This window comes from Neovison vison, chromosome 7 (genome assembly GCF_020171115.1).
Source record: "Neovison vison isolate M4711 chromosome 7, ASM_NN_V1, whole genome shotgun sequence".
Taxonomy (NCBI): domain Eukaryota; kingdom Metazoa; phylum Chordata; class Mammalia; order Carnivora; family Mustelidae; genus Neogale; species Neogale vison.
This window is the reverse complement of record NC_058097.1, coordinates 140,377,247-140,400,336: the sequence shown is the minus strand read 5'-3', so window position 1 is coordinate 140,400,336 and position 23,090 is coordinate 140,377,247. Positions and strand designations below refer to the sequence as shown.

At 41.1% G+C, this 23,090-nt stretch overlaps 1 protein-coding gene across 25 annotated transcripts in view; it reads right to left on the bottom strand.

Annotated features, from left to right (window-relative positions):
- The window catches only part of DLG2 (discs large MAGUK scaffold protein 2), a 2,052,576-nt gene that overhangs the window by 170,865 nt on the left and 1,858,621 nt on the right, over window positions 1–23,090 (bottom strand). The window lies entirely within an intron of this gene.

Genomic DNA, 23,090 nt, shown 5'->3' with positions numbered 1-23,090 from the left:
TGTAGCAAATCTCACTTGCTCCTTACCTCCTTCAGAGACAGAAGACCCAACTCACAAATGAACCACTTTCCAACACCAGTGACAGCCTCTCTCTCCTCTCTGCCTCCCAAGTATCCATACCCAATTCTCTTAATCAACACAAATCTTTCCTATGTATGTTACTGCTACTTTTTCTTGAGCCCGAATTAAATACATTTTGTCCATAAATCCAAGCTGGCTACACCCTGGGCCACCTGAGAATTCCTAGATCTGTGACTATCACCATGCATGTCACAGCCACTTGTAAAATCCAGTAAAATACCAGTCATTCCTTTTCATTTCTATCACAGGAGGAGTTTGGGGAGGGGGCATTTTCACAAAGAATATTTTATACAAGAATAAATATGTTTTATCTGGTAACAAGAGTGACCATGCATATTCAAGAAGCAGGAAAATAAACCATGGAGAGTGGGAAGGCTCAGATTTTTTTTTTTAATTGGTGAATGTTAAATTTTAGAAGGCTGAATTTATAGTATTTTGTGGATTAGATGGGATGCCCACTGAACTAAGACTTCCTGAATGTTTTTTTTTTTTAAATTCCACCTTTATTGCACCACTCATCCTAATTTTTACCAATTTTTAGCAATCAAGTTAAAGGACCTTTTTAGGCTCTGTCTCTAGGTTAGAACAAGAATATGAGAGGATGTACCTCAAATACCTTAATCTGGCATTCAAGGCCCTTGTGATCTGCGTTTGGCTGCTGCTGCTTCTTAACTCCCACTGACAATCCTCCCTGACAACATTCCAAGCACACCAAGAGTATTCAGAATATATTTTGTATGTTTCCATTAATATTTCTCTTAATTCTACTTTTTCTTTCCCTTATAAGAATGCTGCTTCTCTTCTTGATGACATTTTAACCAATCTTCATGATTCAGGAAAATTACCACTTCACCATCTAAATATTTCCTAACTCCTCTGGTCAAAATGAAGCAGCTTTCTTCACTGCACACTCATAAGAATGTTCGGCTATGACACCCAGGTCCGGCTTAGGATTTGATGATTGCTTGTGTGTTCTTCTTCCCTCTTTGAGGACACAACTTGACAAGAACAGAAAACATGTCCTAGCTATCCTTGAAACATCTAATGCCCCAGCACAAAGTTTTGTTTCTAATGAGTGTTTAAAAATATCTACAGAAGTTGAAATAAGAGACATCATTTTATTTTATTTTATTCCCTCAGGGTACTGCTAGTGGCTAGTTAACACATTGATGAGGCGGTAAGAACTTGGTCCCAGAATGTGGCTTGTGGAGGTGGTCAGCTTGGGAGCCCCTGGAGATGGGAGGCATGGATGAGATGACTCAGGGATTGGCCCAGAACAAGGGGAACAATTAACACAGACAAACGCATCTACATTGTGGAGCAGGGTATTGGGAGACCCCAGTCCGTGTGAGGGTGGTTGGTGGTCTTCAGGCCTAGACGGGCTGGCATGAATTAGATGTCTAGTAAATGAGGGACCCTCTGTGTTCCTGCACAGATACCCAGGGCTCCTCTTTATTTTAACACTCCCTACCAAACTGTGTAGTAATGGCGACTACTCCATCCCTCATCACTAAGGACTAGGAGATGACCATTTGAAAACACAGCTTCAGCACCCCGTCAGTACCCAGTACCCAGTCCCAAATCAAGCCCTTATTGATGGGTAAATATCTGCTGAATAAAGGAAGGAAAGAATGTAAAAAAGAAGGAAATAGAAATGCACATGATATTTCTGACTCAGCTTTTTAGGAAAAGAGGTAGAGATCATAAACAGGATGGGCCAGACATTGCTACTGGCTTCATCACCAGCATCACCTGTTCAGAAAAAGCCAAGCTGCAGGGGAGAGGCTTTGTGAGAGGCTCATGTTGGGTCAGCTGGGACATGCTTTTGGACCAGATGATGAGTGTCACCCCATGCACAGACCTCAGAGCAATCGCTTTCTCTCTCTCTTTCTAAGATTTTATCTGCTTATTTGTCAGAATGAGAGAGAGAGAGAAGACAAGCAGGGGAAACAGCAGTCAGAGGGAGAGGGAGAAGCAGAATCCCCACTGAGCAGGGATCCCGACATGGGGCTCGATTAAAGGACTCTGGGATTATGACCTGAGCCGAAGGCAGAGAGGCTTAACCCACTAAGGCACCAGGGTGTGCGCCACCCCCCCACTGCTCTTTAACCTCGGGGTTTAGACATGTATACATTGACTTGTGTGGGATTAAAAGAAGCTCTAACATAAATCCTCAAGAGTCTTAGATTTGATTTTGTTATTCACATTCAACTGTGTTAAAGAAAAGAGGAAGTTTAGAGTGTGTAGTCAATGAAGACCTTGCAACAGCTCCCGACTCCCTTATACTCTGGCCTACCATGCTTCCCAAGTTTCACTGCCCACTTTCAAATGCAAAAAGATCTAGCCCATTGCTCCGGTATCTACATTTCTTCTCCTAAATTACTGTGTCATACTGTTTTACTGTCTCAGCAGTGAGCTGCTGGCACCACAGTGCTCTGGGGAAGTTGTGCTTATCCAAGTCCTGGCATCACTTCAAAGACGCCTAAGCAATGCCACAGAAATTCTGCAGATGCGACCCAAGCCTTCTAGGAGGGGCTCTGGCCCCAAAGCATCCTGGTCAGCACCCAGCTCACCCAGCCATGGCACGTCTGAAATGACACTGTTCAGGGGAACATCTCACAGCATTTCCTGGCCGTGTGGAGAGCTCAGAAATGCCAGCAGATGGCACGGAGAACACACCCCTGACAACAGTCAGCAGGGCGACAGTCATTAAGAGTTACCATGGAATCTACTTCCAGCAAAATCCCATTCCAAAGAAATATCACTTTCCCAAAACTGTCAATCTGCTTGAACAAAAGAGACTACAGGGTATGATACTGCCAGGCCTGGCGGAAGCTCTGCAGATGACAAGGTCTCTCTCAGAGCCTCAGGGACCCTGTAGCCATCATTTCGTTCTGGTCAGATCTGGTCCCATCTCCTCTCTAGACTCCTTAGCCTCTGCAGCTGGGACGAGAAGCTGGGGAGCAGTCAGAACTTTCCTCCCTCTCCTAGCACTCATTGTTCCTCTGCCTACTTTCCCACCCAGCAGAATCGGGGGGGGGGGGGTATGGGAAGTAGAGAAGAATGTGTGGAGGTGGGACAAGAGGGAACTTGTTATTCTACAGGTCAGAATTTGTTCTATGGTAAAAATTCATTTATCTTCTCATTTTTTCATCTATATTACCAATTAGTTGCTCCAAAAAATCATTTTATCCTTCCCTCCCACCCTGCCCCCTCCTAATGGAATGCATCAATCCCAATGCAGATGGTAAAACTACATTTCGTTGTACTTTGGAAGCCATCAGTGAATTAACATATTGATATGTGACACTAGGGTCAGATGTACCCAACACCAAATGGATAATGATTCTGAGGTTGTGAACCACAAACCGCTTTGTACTTAATGCCACAGAAGCCCACATCTGTGCTTCCACCACTTGCTCCCCCTGCCCTTACCCCCCAGAGGGAGAACCTCCGACATTTCAGGTTTTCACACCACCTTCTCTCTACAAGACCTCTCCCACTGGTTACCCCTTTAGAGTGTCCTTAATCCTACCCATGCTCCAAGACCCAGTGCAAATGCCACCCCTTCTAGTCAACGTTTCAGGAAGCCTCAGTTAGCCAGAGTGGCTCTTTCACCCCTGTTCCCATGGCGTTGTGGTAACATTTAGATTGGTGTTTGCCACATTGTGGCTGTGATTTCTTGCTGTTACAACTCCAGTGGAAAGGTCTTAAACATTTTTGTTGGTGCCTGGCCTGGTGAGCCAATGAGGTAGCTTAAGAAAAGGACAGAGCGCTCAATCTTGTTTCTCTCTAGCACTCTAGCTCCACTCTTAGAGGGGGAGTGAGAAATCACAGGAGGGAGGCCCCTGACGCTGTCAAGATGAAAGGCTGATATCCATTAGGTGGTTGTTCATCTAGGATTTAAGAGACCTGGGTTCTAATCTCACCTCTGCCATTAACATTTCCCCCAATCTCACACCATGTATAACCTTTGCTTTATCTTGTATTTGCTTGAGAGATCTTGTCAGTAAACTTTGCCTTTGTGACCCTGCTCACAACAGTACCCATTCTCTCACACAGAGCCTACTCTTCCGAAGATTTTAGGTCAAGGGAATATCCACAGCTGCTGAAGGAAATAAACCCAGATTTTTTTCAAGAACATACACACCTAGGAAAACATGGCTGCAGAGGATAGAAGGTTGGGACTGTGCTGAGTGACCCTGGGCAAGTTGCTGACCCTCTGTGAAGTAAGAATAGTAGCCGTACCTGCCTAGACACCAGCATATGAGAGCTAAAGTCTGGAAAACACTTAGCAAGAAGTGCCCCCCAGGTTGGCTATTACATCTGTGCAATCTCAATCATAGTCTGGTTGCATCGCGTTTCCTTAGTCTTGCTGATAGTGAATCCCCAACGAATTTTAAACTGGACACTATCTGTGTCTAAAGTGTTTTTTGAAAGATTTTTATGGTTCTTACACTCTTAAGAAGGCTAGGGGAAAAAACACATAGAGACCTTCTTATTTCTGAAAAATGCGGCTTTACTGTGAGAACCTACATCTTGTACAGATACACGAGAGAAGAAAATATTCTTGCCAAAAATAATCGGTCCAACCAACCATAATTATGTTAATTCTATCCAACTGCCAGCAAAGAGATCAAAGGTTAAGTTTGTTCTCAACTTCACAGGATCATAATGATAATAAACACAGCTATTCTTGGTAGCGAAAGTATGTTTTGCAATTGTAACGGACACCATTTGACTTTCATTTTTGCTAAGCTAAATGATTTGCAATCTATTTTCTTGTTTGAAACAACAGATCCTTTAGCTTAGCAAAATTTGCCTTTGCTCAGGTGACCCACCTTCTTACTTACCATTTGCTCTACTGCTTGAGAACATTGCTGAACAAATACAACAGAGGACTTTGAAAACTATCTTCCCCGTTGGATAGCCCTGAAATCCTCATAGCTTCTGAGCTCTCTACCTTCTATGCACCTAGTTTCACCATCTCTGGGATGTTTATTTCAGTCTTTCCAGAACTGAGGGCTTACTATTTGCCAGGTCTGTACTGAATCCCTTGTATGGAGATTCATCCTACTTCTTTCCCCAACAACCCTATGGCGTGTGTTAGCATCACCCAGTTTACAGAAGCAGACACTTGTTCCAGGCGACACAGGAAAAAACTAAAGAACAAATCCCATATTGGAAACCAGGTCCATGTGTCCAGATGCTGCTTCTCAATTGCTGTCCTGTATTGCCGTGGCTGCCCATAACTCTCTTCATGTCCAATCTTAGAGCCTGTTACAGTTTGAGATGTATATTAGGAACACAATAAATGGTTTTAGGTAATAGTCATAGTAATAGCCAGCATGGGGGTGTCTGGGTGGCTCAGTCGTTTGAGCGTCCGATTCTTGATCTCAGGTCAGGTCTTGATCTCAGGATCATGAGTTCAAGCCCTGTGTTGGGTTCCATGCGGGGTGTGGAGCCTACTTAATTCAAGAAAAAAGTTTAAAAAAATAACAACCAACATGTTGTGAACATTTGTGTCAGATAACATTCTGAGAGCTTTCCATGTGTAGACTCATTCAACCTTAACAAGTCTATAAGGCATGTACTATTACCTCATTTTACAGATGAAGAAATGAGGCATTTGGGGATTGATCAACGAGACTGGGCAAAACAGCAAATGAGAAAGTAAATTGTAATCTCCTCCTCCTTATCTATCTTTGTGCTACACCGAAACTAGTGGGTCTGCAGGAGCCCAAATATCCTCTCTGCTCAGATGTAAAGTGTACACTCATACCCCTACTTCCTGGGGTTTAGCCCTTTTTCTTTTTGACTCTAATCCTGAATCTTTCCGCCGGTAACTATTTCCCCAGGTGCTGAAGGGCTGTTTGCTGGCAGGTCAATAGCGTTTGGTTCTCTCCTCACAATGGCACTCATGCGCTTGGCCTGCCAATGAGACTCTGACAGTCTTTCTTTGTACACAACAATCCTAGGTAGTGGGGATTACCCTAACTTTACAGATGAGGAAGCTGGGTAGCAGAAAGGCTAAGCAAGCAGTTCGTCTGGGATTTGATAGTAGACAATGTGGCTACAGAGCCTGGCTTTAAGCCACACACTACAAAACGCGGATGAATCACTTTCTCCCTTCGTCAAATTCTCAGTACCTGCCATTGGTAAATGTGATCCCATATTAAACTGTATTGTATTAGTCTCATACAAAATAGAATTGTTATGTAACTGCTTCCTAATGTGTGGCTTATTTTATTGTAAACTGTGAAGAGATAGTGTAATTCCTTTTTCTTTTGGGGATCTTAGAATGCCTTTCTCCAATGCTAGGCTTATTATTACTTGAGGAGTCCTAAATCAGAGGCCTGTTCCAGAATGGAAAGTCTACTGAAGCAGAGGCAGAAAATCTGTAACTTCAGGCCACAGGAGGGATTTTTCAAAGGCTAATAGAAATCTTCCATTCCTCACTCTCTCTTTGCCCCATAAACGCTTCCCTGAGCACTCAGCTCTCCCACTGATCACCTTCTCCACTACCTTGCCTAACTCGGCTATGTGTCTCCTTCTAGATTTCCTTCCAACGTCTCAGCATGGTAAGACTGAACTCGTACCTCCACCGACCTCCCTGAAGGCACCACAGACCACTCATCTCCTAGGTCAAAGCTCTCAGCAGGATCAGCTCTTGGTATTTGTGTAAAAGGTCTAATATTCAAGGTACTACTACTAATAAACACCAGGACCACATAACAAGCATTCACATTCCCCTTCATTTTTCTAAGTTTGGCTTCCAAATTATCCAAATATGGAAAACTTTTCTGTTTCTCCACAAGTACTAGATGATTGTTACTTCTGCTTTAGAAAATCAAATATACAGTCCTACTTCCTATGTATGTATGGGCATATGGTCAAAGAAGTGAAACAGAGTGAGATGCCCCTTTCCCCACAGAGAATGAAACATTAATTTTTATTGTGTGTAAGGTCACACGTACAGTATTTAATGTAATCCCTACAATTATCCTATGAGACGGGTGTTATTATTCCCATATCACAGATGAGTAAGCTGAGGCCCAGACAAATGAAATGAGTTGCCTGAGTTCATGTGGCTGACAAAGGACAGCGACAGGACTTAAACCTACACTTGCCCCTCGACTCTGGAAGCGCTCTCTTTACACCGTACTGCTCCCCAAAACAAAACCTGAAAACAGCACAAAGAAATGTGATAATGACTTTTGTTTATTTTTCTTATATCAGGTAGATTATAAGTTCCTTAAAAGAAAAGAATTAACTATTAAGTTACCAAATAAAATACTTTTGCAAGTATTAATTATTACTATTTTGACTTGTGATGACTGATACTTGATTTTACAAGTAAGTGTTGTATAGCTGAGAAGACTAAGACACATTGTTCTAATGGGTAAATAGAGGCTCACATTTACAAAAAACAAGGGAGACCTGCAGAAGTATGGTGTGTGTGTGTGTGTGTGTGTGTTCTAAATACCCGCTATGTCCTGGGAACCACAGTGGTCAACAGTCTTAGGGAAATAAAGATATAACCTAGCTCTTAAGGAGCGCTTAGGCAGTGGGGAGAATACACAGAAACAAAAGCACGTACTATTATTCAGATTCTAGGACAGAAGATGTTGCCAAGTAGGCACAAATTAGCAGCATGCCAACCATGTTTGACCCACAACTATGTCTTCTTTAGCTTCATGGTGTTTCAGAAATATGAATCAGGAGTTAACATTTCAAACAAAGAAATTTCATTCGAAACTCACACCCTTGGCTCACCAAAAAGTGAAGTGAGCCCTGATTTCTGTTTGGCTGCCAGCACCTGTTGCCCTCAACGTTGCTGTGTATATATATTTGTATCTAAGGCCTCACATTTCTTTTAACTAACAACTTGTAGGAGAACTACCTAAGGCATCTTCTCCCAGGAGCACATCTGGTGCACTACTTCACCTTGGTAACGCTGCTCACGTGACCATAGCTAGTCACGCGTGACATTTAAGGTGACATACATAAAAATTATCAAGGCAGTATTGACAGGAGGAGAAAAGATTGAGGAACATGTGTGTCGATGGGTGCAGGTAGAAAGGAGTGATGAAGAGAGAAAGGTGATAAAATTATACGATTTGACCTCCCCCTCCCTTCCTTCTGTGTCTCTCTCCTTCCATCTTCCCTGATGCGTACACTTGTCATGACTTGTCGTGACTTCTCCCAAGCTTGTGTTCCCCCTGCTGTTGTCCAGAGACTGGAGGAAGAACACAGGCAACTAGAGATGCTCAGGACAGCCCTCATCCCAGATTCCGGAGGGCACTGCAGAGGTTACATCAGTCAACTGCCTCTTAGACTGGCTCGAGACAGGGGACAAAGTATAGTGGTGGAGACAGATTCGGGACAGACAGTCACGAGAGGTGACTGACCAATGCTCAGGACAGAATAAATGAATCATTTCTGCCAATGAATACATTAATGCATGTCTTGATATGTTCATCTCTCAACCTCACGCCTACTGTGAGGAGGCAATGTCTGTATTTCTAAAGAACTTTTGTATTTCAATATATTTGGACTAAGTCAATAGGCACATCTATCGATAAATGTCTTTAAAGGTGGTCTGTGTTATCTATTGAAGGAATTCATGCTTTGGAGCATGTCCAAATGGCCTTCAAAGTCAATACAAATTAAAACGAGGTTCTGTTCACAAAAGGCAGGCACTGCCAATTAAAACTTCACTATTTGGCCTCAAAGGGATGCCCTTGGCTCTTTCCTCTTTCATCCATGAATTATCTACCGTGTCAGGAATCTCGTGGAGAGAAGACAGAGTGGGCCAGTGTGGGACCTGAAAGAAGGGAACAACCATTTCTAAGGGACCTACTTGGTCCCTGGCTCTATGACATGTGTTAATACGTTCACTCATTTAATCTCCCACAATTAAATGTGAGCCCCATGTGGGGGATATTTTGCCTCTTTGTTCACCTTTGGGCCTGCAGACAGGCCTCCCTGGCACAGACGAGGTGCCGGTTTAAGCTCTTCTCTAGTACCCCTCAGCACCCATCCTTAACTTTCCCACCCGCCATGCTCTCCACTGTATCTCAGGGGCTGGAAGCCTGACAACCACAGTCCCAGAATCTCCTGTCAACAGGGTGCCAGGTTAGAGTCTTCCAATTAGAGTAACTTGCCTGAATTCAGAGATGCGGAGGGTGGAGGCAGACTGGCTAGGGACTTGGTATTACCACCGCGGCTCTGGCTTCTCTGTTTCCTCAGACCCCACAGTTCACTGTTACTCTCCAGTGAGAAACTATGATTCAGGAAATGCCTTCTTGACTCTTCCCCACTCGGGTCTAGCTGCCCCTAATCCCATCATTTCTCCAACCCTTCCAACAATTACTCAGCATATACTACTTCAAGTTATATCCCTTTCTGCTTAAAATACATAACATGCTGTCTCTTTTCCTAATTTAATGTTCCAAAATTATTTGTTAAACTTAGTGAAAAAACAAACAATTCAATAGGCAGCATCTCTACCTTGCAGTTGTAGGACTGCAGCTCTGAGAGATGAAATAATTTAAGATTACACAGCAGATTCTTAAGTATCAGAGCTGAGGGCTGAGCCCTAGAATGTCTAATGCCAAAGTACTTTTGCTCAGTGGGTACAGCGTACCGTGTTGCTGCCAAAATCTTATCTCAGAGGTTAAGAGCTATTGTTTTCATTGTTCCTCCCGCTGGTATACCACTGTGGCTGGAACCCTCATAAACTGGAAGGGTACATTAGTTCCCAAGACAGTCTGTCTACTAAATATGTATTAGACCTGGAAGGACACCCTGTTAAAAGGGGACATTGCCTTTGCATTATCAGTGCAGATACCAAGTGTGTGTGGTCCAGCAGAAGCTTGCAAAGTAGTATGGAGTGTGTAAATACATGAATGAAAGCTCTCGGATTTTGCTTGGCCAGAAGTTCCCCTAAAGATTGCATGCTCTGACTCAGGGGTTACTTGGGTCATAAACCACTTTGAGATGGTAATTCCATTAACCATAGTGCCTGGATCCCATCCATTGTTCAGCCCAGTAACAATGTCTCTTAGGCTGTTGATTTTCCTGGAGAAACCTCAACCGTTAGGAGCACTGCAATTCTGAAGCAGATAGGGACAGAATTCATCTCTACTTTCCAAATGTAAGACTGAGGCACTGAAAACTCTTAACCTATGTCTGTTGTAATGGAGTAGCAAAAGCACTGCATTTGAAACCAAACAGATCTGGGTTCTCATCCTAATTCCTACTGCTTACTAGATTTGGAATCTTGGGCAAGTCGTTTCTGTGACCTCAGTATTCTCATCTATATTTCTCTAGTTGCTTCTAGAGCTACTGGAAGGATGAACTATAGCAGACAGAAAGCACCTAGCCCAGCATCCGACAAATGGTATGCATTCAGTGAGTGAAAATAGTAGTGCCATCATTAATAGTAAGGAAGGGTTTGCTGATACATAGGCTGGCATCCTGTGGGTTGGTCCATGTTATTCCATGGCTCTCCAGTCCCAAACTGCCAGCAATGGTATAGAGGGACACTTAAAAACATGTTTTTCACATTCATAATTATACTACCTAGAGAGGTTATATAATTGCAAAGAATTAAGTGTCTGCATTTTATAACTTCTGTAGGCTTCATGGTGTCTGGTGCCTTTGGGGTGGGAATGGCTGGCACAGAGTGGGCGGAGCATAATCGTCACACTGCACTTTCCCTGAAGATGAGATCCAAGATTAGACTCACTAGAAGATTCTGGGGGTGGACAGGTAGAGCTGGGTGCCTTTTGCATGCTAAGAGGTAGTAGTTAAAGCTGTAGCAATGAATGAGGTCATGGGTAGTTTGGGATTAATTGAGGGATTAATTGAGGGAAAGCCAAGCCATACTTGACCTCAGAAAATCATAGTACTAGACTCTGTTTGGCACACAGCAGGTTTTCAATGAATATTTGTTCAATTCATAAATATATATCATATGAGAAAGTGTATCAATATTCCTTAAAAGGCTTGTGTCCCCCATTTCTCTTATGGTCCAGTCTCAATTTATCTTTCAAAAGCTAAGTGAAGTTAAGTGCACTTCCTGAATATTGGGCCTTTCAGTTTGAAAACGTCTCCTGAAAGCCCATCACTCAGCATTAATATTTATTTCTCACTTTACCGAGACCTGGCAGGCACTAGGAACGCCGACTTACATCGCTTAAGTGCCAACTAGACTTTGAGAGCAAACTCTATGTGTTCTCGCATGGTCAAAATTTCTTCCATGTCCAGCAGGGTGCCTGGCTACATGAAGCTTTCAATAAATAGAGACTGGGCTTGATTGGTCAACAAGTTTTAAAGTACTGTCAGAGGAGGAAAAAAAAATGATGGAATGCTTTGGAACCTTAAGAGAGTTGAAAAATGAAATGTGTGCACATGAACAACTGGTGCTCAGGTTGGAGAAGACAAAACTTTGAGGAATCCTAAGGAGGGCACTGAGCGCTCATAAAAGCAGAACTGGAGTGCGAGGGAGAATTTTTGGATGGATGAGGCTGGTAAAGTTGGTTCCAGGAGGGAGGAAATGGGCTCTTCTTCATTCCTCAGCCACTCCTGGATTACCTGCTTCTGTCAAGTTCTGTGTTAGGCAATGTGGACACGATGTGTCGGGCACAGTACCTGCTAAGGACTTGACATTGTGCTGTAGAGATAACTCAAGAAAAGGGGCACAACACAGCACACAGGCTCAGAGCAAAGGAGAGTACAAAAAGGGGGTACGCTTCTAAAGACGAGATTAGCTCTTGGGTGCTCTGTGTCAAGGATGACTGGAGGGATATGGACAGACATTGTGATTCAGGGAGTAAACAAGCTTGAAGAAGGAGAGACCAGAGAGAGATTTTCCAGACTGTAAAGTTTACCATTTTCTTTCATATTGCAAATGCATTTGTTGTTCAAACAGTAATAACAAATATTCAAACCATCACGTGCCCTAGACAAAAGAAAGCCAGACCTGGCGTGCCTTTGTTCAACCACTACACAACATGCCTACAAGAAAATGAATTAAGACCTTTTGGAGGTTCTCTGGATGTTTTTCAGAGAAAGAGGAGTGTGCTGTCATAGAAACTGGGCTGGAGTTGTCTGTCAGCTATATAGGCTTTAGGACTGAAAAAGACAAGAAGGTGACATACACAGGGGTCCATGGGTGTTGGGAGACACGTCAGATGCTATCACATTCCCCCGGGATTTTTCTCAGGCTCTTGCCCAGCTTGACCCACTACCTCCCACATGATTTTTCTAAACATGCATGTCAGTTCTCTGTTTCACGTTTTCATTAGTACTATCTTTTAGATCAGCCTGGCCATTGCTAGACAGATCCTCATTATCAAAAAGTGAAATCTCTTTTAACTGCCCTCTAGGAGACCTGCTTCTGCCCCCTGCAGTTATGTAAAATAAGTTTAAAATCTCTCACCTCCTCAAGAGGCTCTCTTGTATTTGAATAATGTTGTCATGGTATTTGCTGTTCTTATTTGGGAACCTGAGCATTTGTGCTTTCGTCAACTAATCTTTACCTGATCAAGTTTCCATACTTTTGTTCCCCAAGTGGTTACCTCTAGAAACAGCTTAAAGATCCCTCTGTAATAAAGTGACCCTGGTGCTGAGCACCAGACTCCACCATAGGCTGAGAAGAATGGACTCCCAAGAGAGGACTGTGACTTCCCCAAAGTCACACTCTCGGCAAGTGGGATGGACACAATTCAAAGCCAGGGCTTCAGCCTTCTATGCCAGTTCCCATCCAACCTATGAATCTGGATGAGGAATGAAGTCCCTTTCATTTCCTTTCCAAGCAGATCTTAAACATCACAGTAATCTCATTCTAGCCTTGTCTGCCTATGGTCAATAATCTTCCAAATTCAGACCTACGCTGGAACTGGCCTGCGCAATCTGGAATGGGTGATTACCCCTGTAGTTTTTCTTTTTTTTCTTTCCTTTTTTTTTTTTTTTTAAGATATTATTTATTTATTTGACAGAGACCACAAGTAGGCAGAGAGGCAGGCAGAGAGAGGAAGGAGAGCAGGCTCCCTGCCGAGCAGAGAGCTCAATGCGGGGGCTCCATCCCAGGACCCTGGGATCATGACCTGAGCGGAAGGCAGAGGCCCCAACCCATTGAGCCACCCAGGCGCTCCACCCCTGTAGATTTTCTTTGGCACATCTGCCTTTTGATAATTAAAGTTGCATGCATTTGTAGGCACAAATCAAGAGAATGAAATACAGAAAAACATGAATAAAGGAAATTTTAAGAAAGCATTTCTTAAAGTAAGCTTTTGTCTTTTGTCTACATCAAAAATCAGATAACCTTTTCTCAGTGCGTTCAATGAGTTTTCAAGCGCATTTTTCATTCATTTGCCCTTTGAAGTGCAATTATCGCCATTTAAAGGTGATAAGCAAACTCTGTTCTACCTACACATATTAGAGCTAAAGCTGTCTAAGGATATGACATTCAAACTGACATACATTGCTGGAGGATGGTAGACATGGTGTGGGTGTGAGGCTAATACATTCTCTAATTCACTTGTATACAGAATTCTGTTTTCATTTTTGTCAATCCCGAGGTTTGGATTGAATTTTAGTTTCCTAGTCTCTAGCACATAATCTTTAAACCGGGATTTCCAAGTGGTCTTCACAAATATTTATTACTGGAAAAATAGAGTTGACAGCATGGCAGTTGGTCCAGAAATGAAACTACCATAGACGAAAGTTTTAGGGTCTATGCTGGAGAAATCAGTGATGCTTTGTCCAGAAGTAGCTAATTTCCTTCTATTTAGTCGAGGGTCTAGTACCAGGCATGTGCAGAAATCAAGAGGGGTAAGCACGTCCCTGCCTTCTGCTTACTTGATAATTCCCTGGGGAGATAACATGCAAAATCGAAAGACAGAGCTCAAGCTGAAACCCATGTAAGAAGAGGAGATTTAAATGGACAGCACTAATCACATCTGGCAGCACAGATGTGGTGGGCACTGAAGCAAGGTGGGATTTTCATAGAAAGAGGGGTAGAGTGAAAGGCCTCTGACTCACACGTTACAGCATCTAATTGTCAGGGCGTAAAAATGCAGGGACAGAAAATTCATTTTCAGCTCTTTCTCTCCATCCTTACCTATCATTTTTCTCTGTACTGACAACACATTTTATAGGCTGGCAATAAAAAAAAAAAAAAAAAAAAACACCAAACAAAAAACAAAGCCAAAAAACTGTACAGAGCCCAGAACACACCTTGCTGTTTCACGCCTCTGGCATTTGTAGAGGCAACTCATTCTACCTGGAGTATCCTTCAGTTCTTTGAAACCCTGGGGAGACGTCCCTTTCAGAGACGCTTTCCCTCACGCCTCTAAGTAGAGATCATTGTTCCTTTCCCTGGGTGGCCTCTGTATTTTATTAACACTAATATAATTGTATTCATACTCTGATATGCTAATTTAAATGATAATAAAATAGTGGCAATATTGTGCACGTATGGTCTTTCTGCTAGGCTGCGAGCTTCTAATGCTCAGGGACCTGTCTCACTCAGCACTGCATCTCCAGTCCCTGGAAGAATGCAGAAGACAATACATGTTTGCTGAGTTTAATTGAACCGTCAGGCAGCAACGATTCTTCTTCGTTTTCTGGATAAAGAATTTACTGGCCCATCAAAGTGCTCTATGAGAATATTTCCCCAATCCTGAGCTCGCATTAATTAATCTGCTTATTCACAAATGCTTAACCTGAGCCAGGCAGGGTGTTAGGTCCTGGGAGCGATAGACAAAACAGATAGAGTCCTACCTCTTGCACACCCCGTCCTCTTCTTCAAACTCCCTCAAATTACTCATTCCTGTTAATCTACTATTAAATAATATTCTTGCCTCCAGGATAACGTCTCAATTTAGAAGGCCACGTATAAAAGCACTTCAGCATAGAACATGCTTCAGGTGAGAAATTTATAAAGAAACATTGTATCTATACCTCTGCGCCCCTTGGAAAGAGTACTCTTTCTTTGTGCATATATATGAATCTCTATGTCCACGTATACTCCTGTGCCAAATGTATGCATATGTCATAAACATGCAACATGCATTTAAGGCCCAGAGAAGAACACAACACATTTATAAACAGAATGTAGACCCGCTTAATTAAAACCAGAGCATGGTTTTATTTTTTAACATTATGGCTTATGGTTTTTAGGTTTAAATCTTTTAGTGTTGGTCCTTTGTTTCTTTTAACTTGGGAAGGCCCCACAAGTGTTTTTATGTCCTGAAATGGAAATACTTGAAAACAAACAAACTTGAAAATAATGAAACAAAAAATTAATACCAAACAATGCAAAAAGCTTTCAGACATTTTCTAGTACCAGAATAGTGCTAAACAAAGTAAGCACTAAATATATATTTTATGAATAACTGAATACATGAATGAAAGAACAAATACTTGCAATTATGGGTTTCTTCATTAGGGCAAGCCAGTGGAGTGGCTTTCCAAGAGAAAGACAGTTCAAAACCAAGCCTTGACCCAGATGGTGGAAAGAACTCTGTCTAGATGATAAAAACAAAAACAAAAGACCCCAAACCTTACAGCTGTGCTTTAAATTCTTTGGGTTCTCAACTATTAGGGCAATGATGTACATTTTGGTGGGTACAGGATCTCATCTACCTAACCCAACCAGCTTACCCAGTTGAAGTCCGGAATTTACCTATGTATCTGTGTATCTAATCCAATGTAGATTAGAGAGAAGCAGACGTCCAGTTAACCTCTACACTGCCCCAAAGTCCTGCCAGTTACAGTTATTTCTTCCATTACTGTGTTTTTCTCACGCCTGCATTTGCTTTATGCATCACAAATGAAGTGGTATTTGTGGTGATAGGTGATAAAGCCCCTGGGAGAAGGTAAAAGCAGGAGGAAAGGTCAACATTTACTGAGCTCTTGCTTATTTTTAGGTCCTGTGCTGGATTCTGGACATACAAAAAGAAAAATAACATACTTCACTGGAGGATCTATATATGGATATTCAATACTTATTATCGGACACTGTAATAGGCCTGGGTATACAGATTTCTTGTTTGTTAATTTATTTGTGTCAGAAGCTACATGTATACCACAGAAGGAACCAATCCCTTTGGGCTCTCTCTCATGTACATATTCATGAAATTCTAAGTTTGTGTTGTCATAGATGAAGAAATTTTATTAAAAAAATAGAAAATCCCATCTGGTCTGTGAAACAGGTTTCTCTAGGGGATATCACGCATGTTGTTAGAAATTCATCTCATTGGATTGCTTCTGGGTGGGTAACTAAGAATTTGGAGGGACAGATGGATTCTTTTCTATTGTTAACATATATTATATATATATATATATATACAAAAAATTTTAAGAAAAAATTTGGCAACATAAGTAAATTAATATTTCCAATAACAGTAGTTAGTAGTAGTTATCACTCCAGTGAGTGATTTGCTTAAAAACTTTATACAACAATAGAAATGCGGATGTTTTGTTTATCTTGGCTGCTTCAGCAAAGTTTTGGATCAAGGGCAAGAGCACTGACTAAATCCCTGGCAAAGCCCCCTCCAGTCTTTCCATTCCTTACTTTTTAGAGGCACAATTTCCATTAGTACAAAGGGACCAAAGAGTGCTCACAAGACTTTAACAAGGAAGGTGATGAAAGTCTCCTCAGAAGTTTTCTAAATTTATATGCAAAAAAGTTTCAGATAACCATAGTTTAATTAAAAAATTTTAAATGGAAAGTGTTTTTCTTTATGTTTTCCTTATCTCTATAACAACTAAATAGGTTTGGAACAATGCTATCTTATACCAATTAAGAACAGGACCTCACAACATGGCATTTCATGAATATTAAACGCAAATGTGTGAATTACCTAATTTCAACTAGGCTGTTGCATTCCTGGCTTTCTTATGAGCAAATACTGTTTTGTATATAGAACATGAATTAAGATTTGTTTTTTTAGGAATCATATGGAAATAAGAGAAACGAAGAGGAGCCCACTGCTTGAATCACACACCCTGATGTAGACCTTAGAGGTCTGTATCCAGTCATTTATTTTTCAACTTTCTATCCAACATTATTGAGCCCTTCCTATGAGCCAGTCGTTGGGAGGACAAAGAAAAATCTCAGTCCTTACTAATGAGCTCCTTCTGGTGATGGTAACCCACATACACAGGTAATTATACAACATGCCTAGAGCATTTGGGATATAGCAAGACAGTGAAACCCCTCACCGGTGGGGAGGGCAGGAAGAGAAACATCTTTTAGGAAGATGAAAAAAACAAAAACAAACAAACAAACCATGAATAATGCTTATTTATGTATTGATTTGTTTTATCTGTATCCCTAGTCATTTTCTCTCTCCTTTACTATTCTGATAAAAATCATTTCATCTGGGAATATGTCAGTGTGTACCTGTAAAAGATAAGGACCTATTCTGAAAATCACCACAGTACCATTATGACCTCTAAAATATCACCAACAACTTACCATCAAATATCCAGTTGGTATTCAAATCTCTGTCTCATGAATGCCATGAATTTTCTTTTTTACAGTTTGTTTGAATATGGATCCAACAAGGTTCAACTAATTATAATTAATTGACATGATCTGTCCTTTAAGTGGCTCCCTGTCTTTTTTTTTTCTTTCTTGTTTGTTGAAAAAGTCTGAATTTTATTTTATTTTTTATTTTTTTTAAAGATTTATTTATTTGAAGGTGGGGAGAGAGGAAGCATGAGCAGGAGGGGCAGGGAGAGATAATCTCAAGCAGACTCCATGCTGAGCGTGCATCCTGGTGCAGGGCTTGACTCCAGGATCCTGAGATCCTGACCTGAGTGGAAACCAGGAGTCGGATGCTTAACTGACTGTGCCACTCAGGCGCCCCAAAGAAGTCTGAAGTTTAAAAGAAGAGCCCAGGATAAGACAAAGAAGATGGGAGTAGGAAATTAAGTCCAGAAAAATAGGTTGCCAGGAGCAAGAAAACAATGCAAAGACACTGAGGCCTTCCTTTCTTTCCTTAAACGTGAAAACTTGTGACCATTCTTATTTCGGAAACACTGCTCAGTATGCAACATCTCCTTATAATGTCCTTGTCTGCAGAGGCAGTAAATTCCTGCATCATCTTCAAGGCTCAGCTTTAGAAATTATTCCCCAACTTCTCAATCTCACATTGTCTTCATCTTCCCTTGAAGAATGTACTACCTGGTACCCATCAGTTAACCATGCTAGTTGCTGGGCACATAAGAATAAAAGAAATCAAATCCTTGCCCTCATGGAACTCACTGTGAGATATTTTTGGAAGAAAGGAGGTAATGCCATACTCTGGTGCATAAATGTACATTTTCCTAAATAATTAAGTTACAACAAGGACATGCTCATTGTTGTATAAGGCATAAACTAGAAAGCAGAATTTAAAAGATTTGTTATAAAATCATTAATAGTCTTGTTCTTTCAGTTTCCATTTAAAGATGGAAAGCAAAACTTTGTCAACAGACTAAATGTTTAGGCTGTGTGCTTTTTCTAATGTTCCCACTCTATAGAAAGATTGTAAGAAGAGTAATATTGAAAGATTAGATAATCAAATTATAATGAGTTTAGCTAGTTCTCTAGGGTTCACATTTCTACTTTTTATATTGCTATTGGAGCAATTGAAGCCAGTAGTATAAAAATGTATTACCCAGTCATATTTTAAAATGACAGCCTTGACTGTGGAAGACCCAGGAACATTCTTTCATGCACTTAAGGGCTGTCAATATTTCCTTAGGTTTGTTTTTGGCCCTTATAAGTAAAAAAAAAAAAAAAAAAAATACATCTTCATATTTACCATGCTAGCACCTAATACCAAGTCTTGGGTACAATGGGCAAGAATGGATAATGCACGGGCTTTCCAACACTTTCTGGCTATATGATTCAAGCCTTATTTTCTCCTCTCTTCTCATAGTGCTATCATGAGAGGTAAACAAGATAACGTGGTAGCAAACAAATGGGGGATTTAGTTATACCGGTTAAATAAACTATACATTCTGCTCTCGTCCTTCCTGCCCTATCCAAACCCCTGACCAATTTTTTCCAGACAATCCCAAATACTATCTCCTTTATCACCCTTTAAAAAAAAAAAAATCACACAGGGCTGTCTTAAACATCTTAGCACTAAATTATATGTTCTTTCTGTGTCTGAATGTTATTTTCAACTGTAACCAGAAGTTCTTAAAAAATAAGATGGGTCTCATACAGCAGTGATGTCAAAATATTTAACAACTAGCTGTGCCAGGCATTAACTCCTTAGTGAAACTTCAGTTAATTGATGAGCTCCTTAGTTACTCCATCATGGAGATGTGTGAAAGCCCTGTGAAAGGGACCAGAATGGGGAATGGTCTGAAGCAGTTGGGAGGGAGGCGCTCACAGGGCCCTGAGTCAAAGCTATTTGCCAACAAGAATGGAAGTATTTCAGTGGTTTAAGAACCAGAAATACCGTACACAGTCTGAATATCAGTACCTCTTTGGCAACGCCGATATGTCAGAAACTTGAAATACTTACTGATGAGGTAAGAAATTCAGCAAAAACAAAAAACAAAACAAAACAAAACAAAACAAAAACAGTTTCTCTCACTGTTTCTCTACCGGTACAATGAAATCTCAAAATGAAACAAAAGAGAGTTCACCTGGTTTGTGTGGTGGGGAAGTCAAGTCGTGTCATGGGGTAATGACATCTTTTGATACCTGGGTGACATGCGTGTTTGTTTTTTTTTTTTTTTAAGAATTTATTTATTTATTTGACAGAGAGAGAGCACAAGTAGGCAGAGAGGCAGGCAGAGAGAGAGAGAGAGGGAAGCAGGCTCCCTGCTGAGCAGAGAGCCCGATGCGGGACTCGATCCCAGGACCCTGGGATCATGACCTGAGCCAAAGGCAGTGACTTAACCCACTGAGCCACCCAGATGCCCTTAAATCGACATTATCCATCATCCTTCCACTACTTGTAGTTGCTTCTTTCTCCGTACTGAAAAGCTGTCTAGTCTGAAGAGGAAGAAACCCGTGCCCTGTGGAGCATTTCTGGAGTGGCTACTGCAGTCTTCTCTAACTCACGCACATTTTCTGAGTATGTCTTACGCTCCTCGCTGACACAGCTGGGTTAGTGTTGCCCATGACTGGCTACAGGTTTTCGAAACAGATTTACTATACCAGAAGCAAATGGCCAGAGGAAATTACTTTGATTCTGTGTCCTGCCATTACTGAATGTTCTTTGAAAAGAAGCTCGACCCATGAATATTTAGGTACAAGCTCGTTAGGTAGGCAGGTTGACAATAGTGAGACAAGCGTCATGAGTTTAAAAAAAAAAAAAAGTTTTATGATTACATTTGGATGCCAGAAAAATGATCAACAGTATGAGTAGACTTCCTAAAGAAAGTAATTAAGTCCTGTCACTTCTTCTATGTTGCAAAGCTGGAAAACAATCCAAACACATCTAATTGAATTTGGATCCAGGAGTTTTAGTGGAAACTGTTCCCAAGCCCATCCACTACAATCTTATTCAGGAAACATCTTACTTCCTCAAGTAAATGGTGAGTATTGCACAAGGCTGAAGAACTGAAGGATTGATAAATTATATAAACTGTGAATCACAACTTACCAAAGTCTAATTTTGCCATAAAGCACTGACATTTGGCTAACAAATATTTTATTCTAGTCTATCTTTTATTCTAGTCTATCTCATTCTCAGTGTGACATATATACAACTGGCAAACACATCTTTGTCAAAAGTATCCCTGTTTTTTAGCACCACAAATTTCATGACATCAAAAATCCAAATAAATTTGAGGCACTGGTGAGTCATTAGCCTTCTTGAATGGATTCCATCAAAAGCAAAATAGGGGGAAAAAAGATGGCAATGGTATGGTCTACCTCTAAAGTACTGTAATTTTGAGTCAGGGGATATAAATTTTAAGGTTCACACTGAACTGACCACATCTGTAGTCATGCCATAAAAAAAAGGACATTGACTTTAGTCTAGCTTAAAACCCAACTGCCACATCCAATAGCAGGTTTTGGTGAAATGATATGTTAGGTTTTCTGCTAATTATACCACTGGGCAGATGGCTTCTGGCTGGTAATTTTTGCAATAGTGCCAATGTAAGATAAGCAGAGAGCTGATCAATTACCTGGTTAGTTTTTGTGACTGCAGAGAGCTTTCTGTGTTTCTTAACCGTTGGCAAACTCCTACGCAACACAGAAGTCAATCTAAGGAAATGCACCATCCTATGCATGGCCTTCTTTCCATTATGCTACACGTTAATTCTAGTGAATGTCTGTAAATGATGTGTTGCATAAATCACAAGTTGAAGATAGCTTTTGAATGCTGGGCCAGCAGCCATCATCACCACCATCCCCTCCCAATAGCAACAGGTGCCAGATTTTGTTGAGGAACTCATTAAAGTCACAGGGAGGCTGTCTTTATTCTAAGCTCAAGAATACGGCTAGTGACATGGTTTTATGTTCATGGGTAAGTCAGTCCTTTCAAAGTGAATTTTATGGGCCACTTGCAGGATCTCTTTCAGGCAAGATAAGACTAAGAAAACAAGTTGCCCAGGAGCCTTTGACAACTGTCCAAGGATCACGAAAGCATTTAGTCTTAGGGTGCAGACAATACTGTAAGAGGCAGTAGGACAAAACCAAAAGAAATGGATTTCTTGACAATCTCAGGAGCCACAGGATCAGATATCTTAAAGTTGGCTTTACTGCTGTACGTTTAGGTTATGATTACCAATCCATTCCCTTTACTGAGCAAGTCAGTTCGAGTCATGGTTGTTTCTGTTACTTATACTAGAGGACAAGCTTACCTGCTCCTATGATGACACAGTGAGACTCACACTGTGTTCAAATTGTAGGCTCATGACTTCCTTTCCCTTGGATTATAAACCCCTTGAGTTCAAAGATCTTAGGTTTTCATCTTTGTAATCTTAGCACCTAGCAGAACATCTGGCACTAGTCTATGCCTAATAAATGAATAATAAAAGACAAAAAACAAAACAAAACAAAACACCTCAACAAGTAAATAAAATAAGCTTATCTGGATTATTCAGACTGGAAAACATCTCTTTCCCAAGTATTTTGAATATTTTTTTTTATATTTGACTTGGCTTATCCATAGAGTTAGATATCTTCCACAATCGACCCATCACCCTTTCCCACTTTAATCCAATTCCCTAAAAAATACTTTTTCTCCTTTTTCTTCCTAATTGTATAAACAATGCATGCTCATTACAAAGTTCCAAAAGATGCATAAAACATAAACAAAGGAGGTAAAAATCAATGGCATCATCACTACCCAGATTGGACATTGTCAGGAGTTGCCAATGTAGAGGCTAAATGATCAATTTTGTTTTGTCCTGTGTGTTTTATCTCCCTGAACCATTCCTACTACCACCTCTTCTGGGCAAAATAAATTATGGTGTACACCTTGGTCGTCATAGAGTCATCAGCTTAACTGCTATATTCTCTTTTCTTTTTCTTCTTAGGATTTTACTTATTTATTTGAGAGAGAAGAAAAGAAAGAGAGAGAGAGCATGGGGAGGAGCAGAGGGAGAGGGACAAGAAGAATCTGCACTGAGTGCGGAGCCCAACGTGGGGCCTGATCTCACAACCCTGAGATTATGACCTCAGCCGAAATCAAGAGCTGGATGCTCAAATGACTGAGTCACCCAAGTGTCCCTAACTGTTTTACTTTCAGATTGAGTCAACATTTACTGTAGTCACACTATATGTAAAATATTTGCTGTGCCAGATGTTCCACATGGCGGAGGGAATAGCTGTTTATTGGGACATGAATTTTCTCACTTCCATCTTCCCAACAGCCTTGAGACAGGAATGACTACACTTGCTTTACAGATAAGGAAAGTAAGGTTGTAAGATTCGGTATAAGGAGTACTTCCCAAGAGGTATTCTGCCTTGCCATCTAGAAACTACTTGAGGGAGAGTAACAAAAACAAAACCAAGAATTACTCTTCATTGC